The sequence below is a fragment of the Pseudophryne corroboree genome, chromosome 1, assembly GCF_028390025.1.
Source record: "Pseudophryne corroboree isolate aPseCor3 chromosome 1, aPseCor3.hap2, whole genome shotgun sequence".
In the NCBI taxonomy this organism is placed as follows: Eukaryota; Metazoa; Chordata; class Amphibia; order Anura; family Myobatrachidae; genus Pseudophryne; species Pseudophryne corroboree.
In genome coordinates this window covers 541,831,489-541,848,428 of record NC_086444.1, presented here as the reverse complement: position 1 = coordinate 541,848,428, position 16,940 = coordinate 541,831,489, and the positions used below count along the sequence as shown (strand labels likewise).

The following is a 16,940-nucleotide window of genomic DNA, read 5'->3' as shown; positions in this document are numbered from 1 at the left end:
AGAAGTGCGAATTTGAAGTTCAGCAAATCGCATTTCTAGGATATATTATCTCCCCAGAAGGTTTCCAAATGGAGGGTTCCAAGGTACAGGCAGTCCTGGATTGGGTGCAGCCCACTAGTTTGAAGGCGCTTCAGCGTTTCCTGGGCTTTGCGAATTTTTATAGACGATTTATCGCTGGATTTTCGTCTATAGTGGCGCCCTTGGTGGCACTCACTAAGAAAGGGGCGGATGTTGCTCACTGGTCTTGTGAGGCTAAAGCGGCTTTTGCCCGTCTCAAAAGGGCATTTGTTTCGGCCAAGGTGCTGCAACACCCAGATCCAGAGCGTCCTTTTGTGGTGGAGGTGGATGCCTCTGAGATGGGTATTGGGGCAGTGCTTTCTCAGATGGGAGTGTCTGATAATCGCCTTCATCCCTGTGCTTACTTTTCCCGTAAATTTTCGCCTGCCGAGATGAATTATGACGTGGGTAACCGGGAATTGTTGGCTATTAAGGATGCACTCGAGGAGTGGAGACACTGGCTTGAGGGGGCTAAGTTTGTGGTCTCAATTCTCACTGACCATAAGAATCTGGCATATTTAGAGTCAGCGAAGCGTCTCAATGCCAGGCAGGCACGATGGGCTTTGTTTTTTGCTCGCTTTAATTTTTTGATAACATATCGCCCTGGGTCAAAAAACATCAAGGCTGATGCGCTCTCGCGGAGTTTTGCTCCAATCCAGGAGACCACCGAGGAGCCGTTGCCCATTGTTTCCCCATCATGTATTAAAGTGGGCATTACCCAGGACCTCTTATCATTAGTCCTTAGAGCACAGGAGCAGGCTCCTCCAGACCTTCCGGTAGGTCTTTTGTTTGTGCCTCCTAGGTTAAGACAGCGAGTGTTCCTGGAATTCCATGCCAAGAAGTCGGCAGGTCACCCGGGTATTGCCAGAACTCGGGAGTTGCTATCTAGGGCGGTGTGGTGGCCCTCGGTGGCTAAGGATGTGGATCAGTGGGTTCGGGCATGTGACATCTGTGCCCGAAATAAGACTCCTAGAGGGGTTCCAGTTGGCCCATTACATCCACTCTCTATCCCATCTAAGCCATGGACCCACATTTCAATGGATTTTGTGGTGGACTTGCCCAAATCCTCGGGGATGACAGCCATCTGGGTTGTCGTTGACAGGTTTTCGAAGATGGCGCACTTAGTTCCACTGGTTGGGCTGCCATCAGCCAGACGCACGTCTGAATTATTGATGCTGCATGTTGTGCGTCTCCACGGGTTGCCACTTGATGTGGTCTCTGACCGCGGATCCCAGGTTGTGGCCAAATTCTGGAGGGCATTTTGTTCCGATCTCCAGATTTCTGTCAGCTTGTCGTCAGGCTACCATCCGCAGTCTAATGGGCAGACTGAAAGGGTGAACCAGTCCTTGGAGCAGTTCCTCAGGTGTTATGTCTCCAAGTGTCAGACTGACTGGGTTGCTCATCTGTCCATGGCGGAGTTTGCCTATAACAACGCGGCTCACTCTGCTACAGGGATCTCTCCCTTCCTTTGTGTGTATGGGCATCATCCTAAGGCCAATTCTTTTGACCCCCTGGACTCCACGCCTGGTGGTTCCTCTGTGGTTTCGGTCCTTAGAGGTATTTGGCGGAAAGTGAAGAAAGCCCTTGTGTCTGTGTCATTAGTGACCAAAAGGGTTTTTGATAAGCGGAAAAGACCCTGCAGCTTCAAATTAGGAGACTTCGTCTGGTTGTCTACCAAGAATTTGAAGTTGAGACAGCCATCTCATAAGTTAGGGCCCCGGTTCATCGGCCCTTATAAGATCACCAGGGTTATCAATCCGGTGGCATTTCAGTTAGATCTGCCCCGTTCTTTGGGTATCAATAAAACATTTCATTGTTCCCTTTTAAAACGGGCGATTAGTAATCCTTCTTCCAGTGGAAGACCTTCCCCTCTTCTGATACGTGGCCAGAGGGAGTTTGTTGTTGAAAGGATTCTTGACTCCAAGGTGGTTCGGGGTCGGCTGTCATTTTTGGTGCACTGGAAGGGGTATGGCCCGGAGGAGCGGTCGTGGGTGCGCAGTTGTGATCTTCATGCCCCCAGACTGATACGCTCTTTCTTCTCGCAGTTCCCCGATAAACCCGGTGGTAGGGGTTCTTTGACCCCTCGTCAGAGGGGGGGTACTGTTAGGGTCTCCTGCCCTGTGCTGCCACGTCGTCATGGCAACCGGGAGACAAGTGCTAGTGGTGTAACCTGAGCGCAGCTGATACTCCGGTTCGGGTCTTTTGCTGTGCAGTGGTTATAGGCTCTGTGCACGGCAGGGGATCCGGTGCTGGTTTTTGTGCTCACAGTCTGTGAGGTCTGAGTGGGGCGTGGACAGCACCTGCTTTATAAGGCCTCTTTTCAGGGTAAGCAGATGCTGCTGAATCTTTGTTGGTTAGTCAGTTCATGAAAGTTAGCCAGTACTGTGTAGCTTTGTATTTGTTTGTTGCTTACTGCAAATAGGCCTGGGGATTTGGTATTACACTCTGCCAATCCAGACCTAGCAGTAAGACTGGAGTCAGTCGTTTAGCTTGCTGGGGTTCTGTTACTACTCTGTGAACTTAGCAAGTTTGCGGCTGTAATCTAAGACTTGCCTGTCTAATCCTGTCTCACTGTGCTAGGTGTCAGGGGTCAGTTTAGTGGCAGTAAGCTAAAACCTGTGCACTGCAAGTGAGAATTAGGATTGTGGAGATTCTCCTTGTGTCTATCATTCCATCTCTGACCAAGGAGTTTACTGCCACACCCGTTGGTAACCCTTTAGGGTTTTGCTGTTGCCCTTAGCAACAGCATTTCGGGTTCTCTACGTATTAAAACACAACATCTTGCTTTTCCATCTGAGCAGTTCTAATACAAGGGAGATACCCAGTTCCTTAGCCTCTGGGCTTCTCTGTTCACTTTGTGTGTATTTTGTTACCCTATCACCTTCTGTGTACATTATGTCATATCCCCCAGTTTGTCTGTGAGTCCATCTGTTTTGCATAACAGTTCAAACACCAGTACATTCCTGCAGACACTGGAGTGCATAACAGTTCTGACACCAGTACTTTCCTGCAGGCACTGGTGTGCATAACATAGACACAACAGAAAGGGTAAAACAAATAATTGATCATCTAGGTAGCCTAAAAGAATAGTAAAAAGAGTGGCAATTACAGTTTAATGGCAAAAAATACAAAATCATGCACTTTGGTCTCAAAAATCCAAAAGCTAAATATGATATTAATGGCACTATAATGAAAACTACTGAGTAGGGAAATGATCTAAAAAGTCACTATTTCAGGTGACGTAAAGGCAGGTAAGCAATGTAACAAAGCAATGAGGAAAGCTAGTCAGATGCTTGGATGCATAGGGAGAGGAATTAGCAGCAGAAAGATGTAATAATGCCACTGTACATCATTGGTATAGCCACATCTAGAATATGGTGTTCAATTCTGGAGGTCATATATTCAGAAGGATATTAATACATTAGAGACTTACAAAGAAGGTAACTAAAATGGTGCATGGCCTACATCACAAAACATACTTGTATAGACTAAAAGATCTTAACATGTAGTTTTAGCAGAAAAGGGAAAGGGGGGACATGAGAGAAACTTTAAAAAATATTTAGGTTTTTAACAAGGTACAGGAGGGAAACTTTTTTCAAAGGTAAAGTAATAGAACATGATAACAAGCGCAGAAATTGGAGGGAAGTAGGTTCAGGGGAAACGTGAGGAAAAATTACTTCACAGAAAGGTTAGTGGACAAGTGGAATAACCTCTAATCAGGGATATTGTTACAAAGCAATAAGCATCAAATAGGATTTGAGGTAACAATATGGTTAGAAAAGGGGCAGAATAGTTAAGCCAAGTGTTTCTAATCTATTGTCAAATTGTATGATTCTATGTTTCTATGGCCAGACGGTATTCGTTCCGTCAGAACACTGCACCCCAAGACACTGACTGGCACCCCCTTGCCCCTCTCTCCCGTACTGGCACGTGTATTTGCACACTGTGTTGCTGAACTTAAAATAAATAAAATAAAATTTTCCTCAAGGACAGGGGTCACATGCACCCTACTGAATCTGGCTATTGCCATTTGAATTTAAGCACTGACAATTTCACATTAGGATATATTTTGGTATGAACATAAACAAAGCGCAAGGCCAGTTAATGTCATACTGTATGTGTGGACTTACACTGTGAGGTCTGCTCACATTGGGGTCTATTTCCTAAGCTTTAGATGGAGATAAAGTGCATGGAGATAAAGTACCAGCCAATCAGCTCCTAACTACCATGGCACAGGCTGGGTTTGATAAATTACAGTTAGCAACTGGTTGGCTGGTACTTTATCACCATGCACTTTACCTCCATCTAAGGCTTAGTAAATAGACCCCATTGTTAGTTATATGTAGGTCTCTCCTGTATAAGTAATGCCAACAATCAAATCATATTCATAACTAATGACAGTAACAAGATGTGTAATGTGTTTTGCAACAAGGTATTTACAGACTGAAGGAATTGGTATGCAATAAGAAAATATTTTTTTTTTTACTACAGAACATATTAAGACAGATGAATGATCTAGAAAAAATGGGTAAAAATATAAAATAAAACTAACTAGCTGATGTGCCTTGTTTCAATTGGGCAAAGGTTAGTTGGGCAGAACTTTTACCCCTTTTCACCACCTTAGGAGTTACATGTTTACAAATATCTGCTTGGTGGGTGGCTGCAAATTACTTTCAAAGTTTCTAGACCACCTAGCAGGTCACACAGCTGGTGCACAGAGAGAGTTCACCAACTAGCACATTTTGCAGGGCACAATGGTAATGCATTGTAAATGACAGGTGGACACCTTGCCACATAATTCCAAAACAAAGAAGTCAATTACAACACTAATATTGTTCAACACATCTATGGACCAAGACCTTTAATTTGGTATATGATGTGCCATGCTCAAACATGGTCATCATAGAAATACAGTATTTCACTCATAAAAGTCATCCTTCTGCTAGATTATCATTCATCACCTGGAATAAAATTAATAATCACTTGTCAACGATGGGTAGACACTGCTAGATAATCATTCATCACCATGAATAACATTAATAATAATCACTTGTCAACGATGGGTGGACACTGCTAGTTGATAATAAATAAATATATATATATATATATATATATACATACAGTGTATATATATATATATATATATACCCACAGAATATCCTGCACTCTCATCAGTTCATAGAGATAAATAGGCGGGTGCTCCCAATGACCTTGTCAGGTCACAAATATACCGCATCTACCACCCGTGTGGTGGGTGCACTCTCGCAGAAATCAATCACTTTGAAGATCTTGATGTGTCAATCAGTTTATTCAGGTTAATCAGGTTCAATAACGTTGCCTTTAACATTCGACGTTTCGGTCCTATTATATGACCTTTATCAAGACTGGCAATTCAGAGCATCTACATGATCAAAAAGATAAATACAATATGTATAAAATCAGACTAAAGGTATCAGATCATACCCACACCACCACCACCAGTGCCTCCCAGGCCCTTATAGCAGAAAATAGTGACATCAAGTTAATTAATTAATAGAATCATACTCTATATGGAAACAAGGATAAAGATCAGCATACTCCAAATCTACTCCCACAGGACAAGCATAGCACCTCACTCTAGAGTAAACTTCACAAATTTACCTGGGTCAATATTAGACACAATGAGTCAAATGATAGCTCCTGGAACACAGGACTACTATAAAAGAAAATTGGAAAGCTTATTAAAACACTGACCCTCACCAGTGTATAATAGGACACAATATACCATATAGAAGTCATACCTGGATAATTAAAAAGTAACACTAGGCAGCTACAGATCAATCAGCAAAGGCCATATAGTTTTCAGCAGCAAGGTCTGCAATTTAAAACACAAACAAGATATATAAAATAATCCAAACTAGATAAGATATTCCTACCATTGGGGTCCACACCGGCCAGTCCACTCACCACTCTGCTGTTTAGTATCTGATGATAGCTGCATGCTGCACATCAGCAGCTGCATGCTATTTAACACAATGGGACATGAAATGCCACTTAACCCTGAGATGTAACTATATGTGTGCTAAATGTTAACCTCATAAGAAAAAAGAGTGTTACTTAGATATCAAACCATTAGATATACCCAGCGCTACTGATTTCAGGGGCCAAAATCATCACATGTAGCTCAAAAGTACAATATTGGCTGCATTCGTGGCCGCTGGCAACGCCACTTCCGCGTTCCAGTGACCGGAAATGGATGCGTTCCATGGGCCGGAAGTCCCGCGGACGCCGCTCGGCCAAGCCGCAGGGGCTCTCATAAAGATGAAGATACTGAAAAGCTTCTGTTTGACAAACTCGAATTCGAAGCGTTGCCAGCTGAAACGCCAATTGACCTGTTTTACAAAGTATTAAAGCATAAACAAAGAGAAGTTGACCTTACTTTACACGGGCAATTCCTTTCCGAGTATTTGAGACGTAAACAAATCCTGCGAGGTTTTCGCATTTCCAATGTGCCCACATTGGGCAGAAACAATCCGGTCTTCTGCAGCCGATGGTGTGGAGTACTAAACAAATGCTCCTTAGATCTTATGACCCTTGTGGTAGAAGAAGTGGGCATTGAATTGAAAAAACTAACCATTGAAGTTGATTCTACCATTAAAACACACACCACCGTGCTGCAGAATGACAAGACTCAAAATTGGACTGAGAAATTGCAGTCTCAAATAGATACCTATAAAAGGGATTTGATCTCATTTAAACGGAAAAAACTATCAACAGTAACCAATGATTATCAAACACATACTTTATACAGATGGTTGCTAGGTAGTAATACCAGCGATCGGTCTACTAGGCAACCATTTAGACAAAGAGCTCCACCCTTTTCTCAAGAATTTGTTTCTTCTGCCTCAACTTCTGATACAGATTATTATGAAGGTGCTAGTGAATCCACCCATTTTTTAGGAGCAGGAGGGGAAATAACCTCTGCACACTCCAGGGTTTTAAGAAGCGGCACAGACCGCACCCGTGGAGAGGGGGGTATCAAGAGAAGAGGCCGGAGGAGGCGGCATTGAGTACTGTTTAACTTGTCAGATACTGAGCTCGGTGAGGCTGAAGTTAGGCTTCTTTCGCGAGGTCTATCGTTTGTCCCCACTTGTAGGACCAACACTTTTAATAGGGTTATTGACCAGTATAAATTTGGCCGTTCTCTCTGCCTTCGTGAATTCTTTGCCAATAAACCCACCAATGAAAATACATCTGTCTTTAGGCCCAAATCTGCCTTTGATCCTCCCTCCACGAACCCCAGTATCAAGATGTTTTTACATCTGGTACAGAAGGATTCTGAAATTCCTCCACCTAAACGGATGTTTGATAATCTGTCCCCTGCAGAAAGGAAAGCTATTAAATCCCTAAGGGATTCCACTGAGATAGTAATCCGCCCGGCGGATAAAGGCGGAGCCATCGTTGTACAAAATTGGACTGACTACGACCGTGAAATTAACAGGCAATTGGCGGATGAGTTAACCTACAGCAGGTTAACTTCAAATCCCATACCCAATATTAAATCCAGGATTGATGCATGTTTAAAACGGGGACTTGAACAAGGCCATATCTGTGATGATTTATTCAGGTATTTAACGATTGATTCACCCAAATGTCCCATTTTTTACACCCTTCCCAAGGTGCATAAAACTTTGGTGCACCCACCCAGTAGACACATCGTCGCAGCAGAGGGTTCCTTATTGCAACCTATAGCCATCTTTATTGACAGTCTTCTACAGTCTTTAGTTTTGGGAACTGAAAGCTATTTAAGGGACACTGGAGATTTTCTTTCACTTCTTCAACAATTTGATCAGTTAGGCGAACATACCCTACTAGCCACCATGGATGTGTGCTCTTTGTAAACTTTTATACCGCACCAACAAGGTATAGAAGTTTTACGGACTCTGTTTTCCAAATCCCCATGTAGAGATTACCCAACTGAGTTTTTGCTGGAATTAACGACATTGGTATTGACCTGTAATCATTTCATGTATAAAAATTACTATTTTTTACAGGTTGTGGACACGGCGATGGGGTCGAATTTAGCCCCATCGTACGCCAACCTGTTTATGGCCAACTACGAGAATACGTATGTATTACCAGTTTATGGGCAGAAAATCCTTTACTTTAAACGTTTTATTGACGATATTTTTTTACTTTGGGATGGTACTGAATCAGAATTTATCGATATGGTGAACTAACTTAATTCCCTTGACAGTCCCATCAAGTTCACACATTCGGTTTCTGCAACGTCCATTAATTTTCTGGACGTCAATGTCACTAAGACTGGGAAACAGTTAAACACTACGATGTTCCGTAAAGCAACTGATCGTAATCTAACTCTACATGCAATGAGCCATCATCCTCCTGCCTTGAAAGAAGGCCTCCCTATCTCACAATTCCTTAGAGAAATGAGGATCAATTCGACCCCTGCCCTAAAGGATCAACAATGTGCCGAAATAAACTTGCGCTTTTTAGAGCGAGGTTATTCTAAAAAAGTATTGGCACGATGTTTAGAGAAAGCTAATAGTATTTTTCTTGGACAACTCCCTAAAAAAGTAAGTGAGAAGCGTATGATTTTTCCCACCCAGTATGATGACACTTCAGATAGTATGAGGAAGGCATTACGAAAGCATTGGCCTATTGTGGCTTCTGATGGAAACCTCCCTTTTGCAGGAACTCCTGCACCGATGATGGCCTACCGGCATGGTGCCAATTTAAAACAGCTGCTAATGAGGCCCACGATGTTCCCTGACCAAAAAAAATCCAACTTCCAACTAATGCAAGCCAGACCAGGTAGCTTCTCCTGTGGAGGATGCACCACATGTCGATCCATGCTCACTGGCCCCTATTTTCACCATCCACACACAGGGAAGAAGATATTTCTAAAATATCACCTCCATTGTAGACTAGATTATGTCATTTACATCTTGAAATGCCCGTGTGGGCTCTGTTACGTTGGATTAACCACCCGTCAGTTTCGGGATCGAATGGCCAACCATCGGTCTTCAATCCACACGACCTTGCTCTCTGGCCATACGGACAAGTCTGTAGCGCGTCATTTCGTGTCTGCTAGACATCAAGGGGCGACACTGAAATGCAAGCTTATCGATTGGGTTCCACCACCTCTATTAGGTGGAGATAGAACCCGGATGCTTAAACAGAAAGAAAGCTTCTGGATACATAAGCTTGACACAGTAGCCCCAAGGGGCCTCAATGAGGCTAATCCCTTAAATGTATTCTTATAACTGTTAATGTCCAAATGTATCCTTATAATGAATCTACAGTGTCCTTTTCAATAGGGCCCCCGGACTGTAGTTATATGGTGGTTATTTTTAGGGCACCTGTGCAACTCCATATATTACAGTTGTCATATTAAATGAATATCTGTACATACAGTTTTCTGTATAATGTATTTAATATTATTCATGTGTTGTTTATCCGTTTTATTTTTATTTATTTTTTTTGTTTTATTTTTTCCGGAGCCACCCAGGTCCTTGGCAGAATTTCAGTGGGATCCACTGCTTTTTATCCCCCATGGTGATAGTTCATAGACAGATGTACTTTATTAATAGGTGTTATGCTTTTATGCCTTATTGAAAAAAAATTATGAATATAATTAAATACAGCCTATGTACACTATGAGGGATTTTTCGCTACTGGGTTTCACTGATATTTAACAATTGTCTCTAGTTGCCTTATTGGTATGCCTTTGTCCAATATAACTCACTCTAATATACTCTGTTGGTTTATTAGCATATTCCCCTCCCATCTATGCTTAGTAGATGGTGCCGTCACTTCCGGTCAGGTCGACTTGACTATTGACCGAATGTGGCTAGCTACATTGTTGCTGTTTTGGCTTTCATCCATGTGCTGGGATGTTTCTTGGCACCCGTTTTTTGAGTTTAGTTTAGTCTTTTTCACTTTATGAGAGCCCCTACGGCTTGACCGAGCGGCGTCCGCGGGACTTCCGGCCCGTGGAACGCATCCATTTCCGGTCGCTGGAACGCGGAAGTGGCGTTGCCAGCAGGCGCGAATGCAGCCAATATTGTACTTTTGAGCTACATGTGATGATTTTGGCCCCTGAAATCAGTAGCGCTGGGTATATCTAATGGTTTGATATCTAAGTTTCACTCTTTTTTCTTATGGGGTTAACGTTTAGCACACATATAGTTACATCTCAGGGTTAAGTGGCATTTCCTGTCCCATTGTGTTAAATAGCATGCAGCTGCTGATGTGCAGCATGCAGCTATCATCAGATACTAAACAGCAGAGTGGTGAGTGGACTGGCCGGTGTGGACCCCAATGGTAGGAATATCTTATCTAGTTTGGATTATTTTATATATCTTGTTTGTGTTTTAAATTGCAGACCTTGCTGCTGAAAACTATATGGCCTTTGCTGATTGATCTGTAGCTGCCTAGTGTTACTTTTTAATTATCCAGGTATGACTTCTATATGGTATGTTGTGTCCTATTATACACTGGTGAGGGTAAGTGTTTTAATAAGCTTTCCAATTTTCTTTTATAGTAGTCCTGTGTTCCAGGAGCTATCATTTGACTCATTGGGGTATATTTACTAAGGTCCCGATTTTGACCTATATGCCGTTTTTTCTTCAAAGTGTCATCTCGGTAATTTACTAAGCAAAAATCACGGCAGTGATGAGGGCATTCGTAATATTTTGGAAGTCCTAGGAAAAAATCACGAATCAATACACCATCGGTCAAATACGCCTGCAATTTGGTAGAAATCGGGAATTTACTAAAAAGTGCAAAACACAAACACTGCCGACAATAGCCAAACACTGCCGTGATGAAATACAAATCGTGAAAAAGTGCTAAAAAAAAACAGACCTGCTTTTTTATCCCGTGTTTGTATAGGCATGCACGGATCCATGAGATCCGTGCATGTATTTCAGTGGGAAGGGGTGGGAAATGTTATAATTTTTCCAAAAAAAATGCGTGGGGTCCCCCCTCCTAAACCAAACCAGCCTCGGGCTCTTTGAGCCGGCCCTGGTTGCAAAAATATGGGAAAAAATGGACAGGGGTTCCCCCATATTTAAGCAACCAGCACCGGGCTCTGCGCCTGGTCCAGGTTCCAAAAATACGGGGGACAAAAAGCGTAGGGGTCCCCCGTATTTTTGAAACCAGCACCGGGCTCCACTAGCTGGACAGATAATGCCACATCCGGGGGTCACTTTTATACAGTGCCTTGCAGCCGTGGCATCAAATATCCAACTAGTCACCCCTGGCTGGGGTACCCTGGGGGAGTGGGGACCCCTTCAATCAAGGGGTCCCCCCCCCCAGCCACCCAAGGGCCAGGGGTGAAGCCCGAGGCTGCCCCCCCCCATCCAATGGGCTGCGGATGGGAGGCTGATAGCCTTTGTTGAAAGTAATGAATATTGTTTTTAGTAGCAGTACTACAAGTCCCAGCAAGCCTCCCCCGCAAGCTGGTACTTGGAGAACCACAAGTACCAGCATGCGGCGGAAAACCGGGCCCGCTGGTACCTGTAGTAGTACTACTACTAAAAAAATACCCCAATAAAGACATTACACACACACCTTGAAAGTATAACTTTAATACATACATACACACCTCCATATACACATACTTACCTTATGTTCACACGAGGGTCGGTCCTCTTCTCCAGTAGAATCCATGGTGTACCTGTTGAAAAAATCCTACTCACCAAATCCAGTGTAGAGAGCTCCTCTGATAATCCATTTGTAATCCACGTACTTGTAAAAATAAAAAAACGGGACACCCGACCACGAACTGAAAGGGGCCCCATGTTTTCACATGGGACTCCTTTCCCCGAATGCCAGAAACCCCCTCTGACTGATGTCTAAGTGGGTTTCTTCAGCCAATCAGGGAGCGCCACGTTGTGGCACCCTCCTGATCGGCTGTGTGCTCCTGTACTGTCTGACAGGCGGCACACGGCAGTGTTACAATGTAGCGCCTATGCGCTCCATTGTAACCAATGGTGGGTACTTTGTAGTCAGCGGTTGACCGAAAGTGACCTCACCGCTGACCTGAAAGTTCCCACCATTGGTTACAATGGAGCGCATAGGCGCTACATTGTAACACTGCCGTGTGTCGCCTGTCATACAGTACAGGAGCACACAGCCGATCAGGAGGGTGCCAAACGTGGCGCTCCCTGATTGGCTGATGGAACCTTCTTGGACTTAAGTCAGAGGGGGTTCCAGGCATTCAGGGAAAGGGGACCCATGTGAAAACATGGGTCCCCTTTCAGTGCGAGGTCGGGTATCCGTTTTTTTATTTTTACAAGTACATGGATTACAAATGGATTTACCGAGGAGCCTAAGACACTGGATTATGTGAGTATAATTTTTTCAACAGGTACACCATGGATTCTACTGGAGAAGAGGACCGACCTGCGTGGGAACATAAGGTAAGTATGTGTATATGGAGGTGTGGATGGATGTATTAAAGTTATACTTTCAAGGTGTGTGTGTGTTATCTTTATTGGGGTATTTTTTTAGTAGTAGTACTACAGGTACCAGCGGGCCCATTTTTCCGCCGCATGCTGGTACTTGTGGTTCTCCAAGTACCAGCTTGCGGGGGAGGCTTGCTGGGCCTTGTAGTACTGCTACTAAAAACAATATCATTCACTTTGAACAAAGGCTATCAGCTCCCCATCCGCAGCCCATTGGATTGGGGGGACAGCCTCGGGCTTCTCCCCTGGCCCTTGGGTGGCTGGGGGGGGACCCCTTGATTGAAGGAGTCCCCACTCCCCCAGGGTACCCCGGCCAGGGGTGACTAGTTGGATATTTGATGCCACGGCTGCAAGGCACTGTATAAAAGTGACCCCCGGCTGTGGCATTATCTGTCCAGCTAGTGGAGCCCGGTGCTGGTTTCAAAAATACGGGGGACCCCTACGCTTTTTGTCCCCTGTATATTTGGAACCAGGACCAGGCGCAGAGCCCGATGCTGGTTGTTTAAATATGGGGGAACCCCTGTCCATTTTTTCCCCATATTTCTGCAACCAGGATCGGCTCAAAGAGCCCGAGGCTGGTTTGCCTTAGGAGGGGGGACCCCACGCAATTTTTTTTTTACATTTAAACATATTTTTTTTTTTTAACAAGGTGCACAATGAAGCCCAGCACGGATCTCTTAGATCCGGCCGAGATTCATTGTATTAAAGTCGGCAGTGTTTTACAATTCACTCACGTAAAACACTGCCAAAAAAAACGAATGACATCGACATCGGAAAACCCGAAAATGCAGAATACGGCAGCTTAGTAAATTAGTCGTAATCAATTCAAAAAGTTGCATATTTACACTTTCGATGTCATTCGTGATTGAACTTTGACCTCAAACGGGAAAATACGAATCTTAGTAAATTTACCCCATTGTGTCTAATATTGACCCAGGTAAATTTGTGAAGTTTACTCTAGAGTGAGGTGCTATGCTTGTCCTGTGGGAGTAGATTTGTAGTATGCTGATCTTTATCCTTGTTTCCATATAGAGTATGATTCTATTAATTAATTAACTTGATGTCACTATTTTCTGCTATAAGGGCCTGGGAGGCACTGGTGGTGGTGGTGTGGGTATGATCTGATACCTTTAGTCTGATTTTATACATATTGTATTTATCTTTTTGATCATGTAGATGCTCTGAATTGCCAGTCTTGATAAAGGTCCTATAATAGGACCGAAACGTCGAATGTTAAAGGCAACGTCATTAAACTTAATGACACATCAAGATCTTCAAAGTGATTGATTTCTGCGAGAGTGCACCCACCACACGGGTGGTAGATGCGGTATATATATATATATATATATATATATATATATATATATATATATATTTATTTATAATGTATATATTAGAGATGTGCGCCGGGCACTTTTTGGGTTTTGTGTTTTGGTTTTGGATCTCCGCTCGTGTTTTGGATCTGTATTGGTTTTGGTTTTGGATCTGGTTTTGGATCTGGATCATTAAAAAAAAAAAAAAAAAAACACAGCTAAAATCACAGAATTTGGAGGTAATTTTGATCCTACAGTATTATTAACCTGAATAACATTCATTTCCAGTCTCTTCTGAACACCCCACAATATTGTTTTTAGGCCGAAAGGTTGCACCGAGGTAGCTGGATGACTAAGCTAAGCTACACAAGTGGGCGGCACAAACACCTGGCCCATCTAGGAGTGGCACTGCCATGGCAGACAACATTGCAGTTTTGCAAACTAGGCCCCAAAAAGCACATAATGTAAAGAAAAAAAGAGGTGCAAAATGGAATTGTTTGGGCCCCCCCACCCATCCTTATGTTGTTTAAACAGGACATGCACAGTTTAGTGAACCAATCATTTCTGCGACAGGTCGTCCCCCTGGAAAAAGCTTGCCAAGTTCTCTGAATCATAGCTAGCAACAAACATACCACCTCCATATTTGATGACTTTTCACATTACGAGAAGAGGCAAGAGGAAGAGGACAGTGTCAAGAAGGTGATTACAAATTAGGCACACGCAATCAGGAAGAACACATAGGCTTTCACCTCCACTCCAATATTGGTGTGGATCAGAAAGGACTTCAACCAAGCAAATATATAATTACCACATTATTGGACAAACTGAAAAACTAGGGACCAAAGCCTCTAAATTTGTACCCCATTCCCCATGTTCAGGGATTAAGATAATCTCGGATTTAGAGCTGGGATACAAATAGACTGGTGTATATCCCAGGATCAAGATTGGTTATGTTCCCCTCCACAGAATCTGGAGACTTATTTTGTGAAAATCTCGTGGGTTTCTTTTTTCCATTTTTTAAATTGCATTTTTATTTACATATTTTGTGGCCGATGCTTTAAGCTCCACTGGAACAGGTACCAATGTGAATGGGCAAATATTCTCTGTAAAGCGCTGCGGAATATGTGTGCGCTATATAAATAACTGGTAATAAATAATAATAAATAATAATATTTTTGTTTTTCACAGCTTCCAGTTACACACATGTGAGCATACCTGTTTGTCCCAGTTACACGCATTTGAGCATACCTGTGTGTCTTGTTTTTTCTTATATTTAATTTTTAAATAAAGCAGCTCCTTAGATGTTTTAGCAGCCCCTCCTTAGCCCCCACAACAGCCCTGGATGAGGCAATTTGAGTTTGGGTGGGTTCGGTACAGTACTAAACATGACTGTGCAGTGAATTTTTTGTTATTGAGCCCCTGCCCTAGTGGAGCTTACCACTCTATAGTCGAAAATCATTTTATACTATAAGTAGGACTGTGGGAGGAAGCAATGCTAACCTCTGTGCCCACAGCATGCCTCAGCCTGACAAGCCACACAGCTTCCTGGCTGTAAACCACCATGAGACTCCATACTGGGCCTTATTCAGTGCAATGGAAAGCTAATGCAATGCAAAATCACTGAAACTCTGTTCTTCTAACACCGCGAGGTATTGCGATAACCCTAAACAGCCCTTAGGAAAGGAACTCTGTACAACAAATGTGCATCTCTTAAATAAATAATCCCAAAATATGGAACCTCAATAATAAATTAAAATTAAGGTCGACAAATTGGAGCCATTCATTTGAGTGAGTCCCTAACATGAAATGATTGAGAAGAACCTCTCTCTAATGTTCCAGCAGAAAATCTGTCTTTTACCTCTCCGGCAGTTGCGCTAGATTATGATTCAGTTTCTTCTGAGTCACACTGACTTTGGCCACAAATGTGGTCTCTCCCCACTTTATTAAAAAACACAATTCGACAAAATAGCAATTTCCATTTCCACCTTTGAGGCTATGTTTTCACAAATCTGTTTGTGAAGTTGAAGCTTGTTTCATATCTGATATAGGCTTTCATTTAAACCTAGGATGAAATACAGCAGCACCCCTGGAATTATACGGCAGCACCCCTGGATTTATACAGCATAGGCAGCACCCCTGGAGAATTACACAGCACACCAGACAGGCAACAGCACCCCTGGACTTAAACGGTAGTGGGGCAGCACCCCTGGACTGATAGGGCAGAGAGGCAGCACCCCATATAGGGCAGCACCCCTGGAATGATGTGGCAGACAAAGAAAAGACATGCAAGATGGAAATGTCCTTGTATAAACAGGACAGGCACATTTTAACAAACCAATCATTTCAGCGACAGGTTCTGCTACATGACTGTGGCTGAAATTATTGGTTTGTTTGAGCCCCCACCATAAAAGAAGCAATTAATCTTTCCTTGTACAAACTGGCTTTACAGTGGCAAGATGTCATCCTCATCCTCAGATCCCACCCTTCAGTGTTTACCTTCTCATCTTCACAGATAAATAATATTCAAACAAACATTTAGGTGTCAGTGGACTGCTTACGCTATTACCCAAAATTTCTGAACTTGACAATGACTTATGATGAATGCGCTGCAGGTGACATATAAGGGAGGATGTTCCTAGGTGATTAACGGCCTTATCCCTACTTATTATGGATTGACAAAGGCAACAGATAGCTTGACACCTGTTGTCCGGATTTGTGGAGAAATAATTCCACACCAAACAGGTTGCTTTTTTGGTATTTTATCCAGACATGACAATGGGCTTTTTCATCCCATGGACAACATCTGTCTTTACTGGTACCTTATTCAAACAAATGACATCACCATCAGAAACCTGGGGGTCACCATGGGGGTGGTGTTGGGTTCCTTTTACCTTCTAGTTACTCCTACCAACTCATACCACCAGAACCATCCCTTACATTCTCTACATTTGAGGTCCATACTATACGCCTCTTCCAACCAGTCCATCTTAGAGTAGCTGTCATTTACCGCCCCCCTGGCGTTGCTTCCAAATTCATCGACAACTTTGCTTCCTGGCTTCCTCACTTCCTCTCTTCTGACATTCCTTCCATTATCCTA

General features: G+C 43.2%; 2 long non-coding RNA genes across 2 annotated transcripts; one reads left to right on the top strand and one right to left on the bottom strand.

Moving 5' to 3' along the window:
• Window positions 1-5,211: 5,211 nt before the first annotated feature.
• On the bottom strand, window positions 5,212-6,031 carry LOC134916084 (uncharacterized). The gene is made up of 4 exons (XR_010177402.1): window positions 6,004-6,031; window positions 5,838-5,911; window positions 5,698-5,752; window positions 5,212-5,458 (listed from the first exon to the last, which is right to left on the bottom strand). It is a non-coding gene; the product is annotated as an uncharacterized LOC134916084 (long non-coding RNA).
• Window positions 6,032-10,324: 4,293 nt separating this feature from the next.
• LOC134915982 (uncharacterized) lies at window positions 10,325-10,640 on the top strand. Its single transcript, XR_010177400.1, has 3 exons — window positions 10,325-10,352; window positions 10,445-10,518; window positions 10,604-10,640. It is a non-coding gene; the product is annotated as an uncharacterized LOC134915982 (long non-coding RNA).
• Window positions 10,641-16,940: the final 6,300 nt, after the last annotated feature.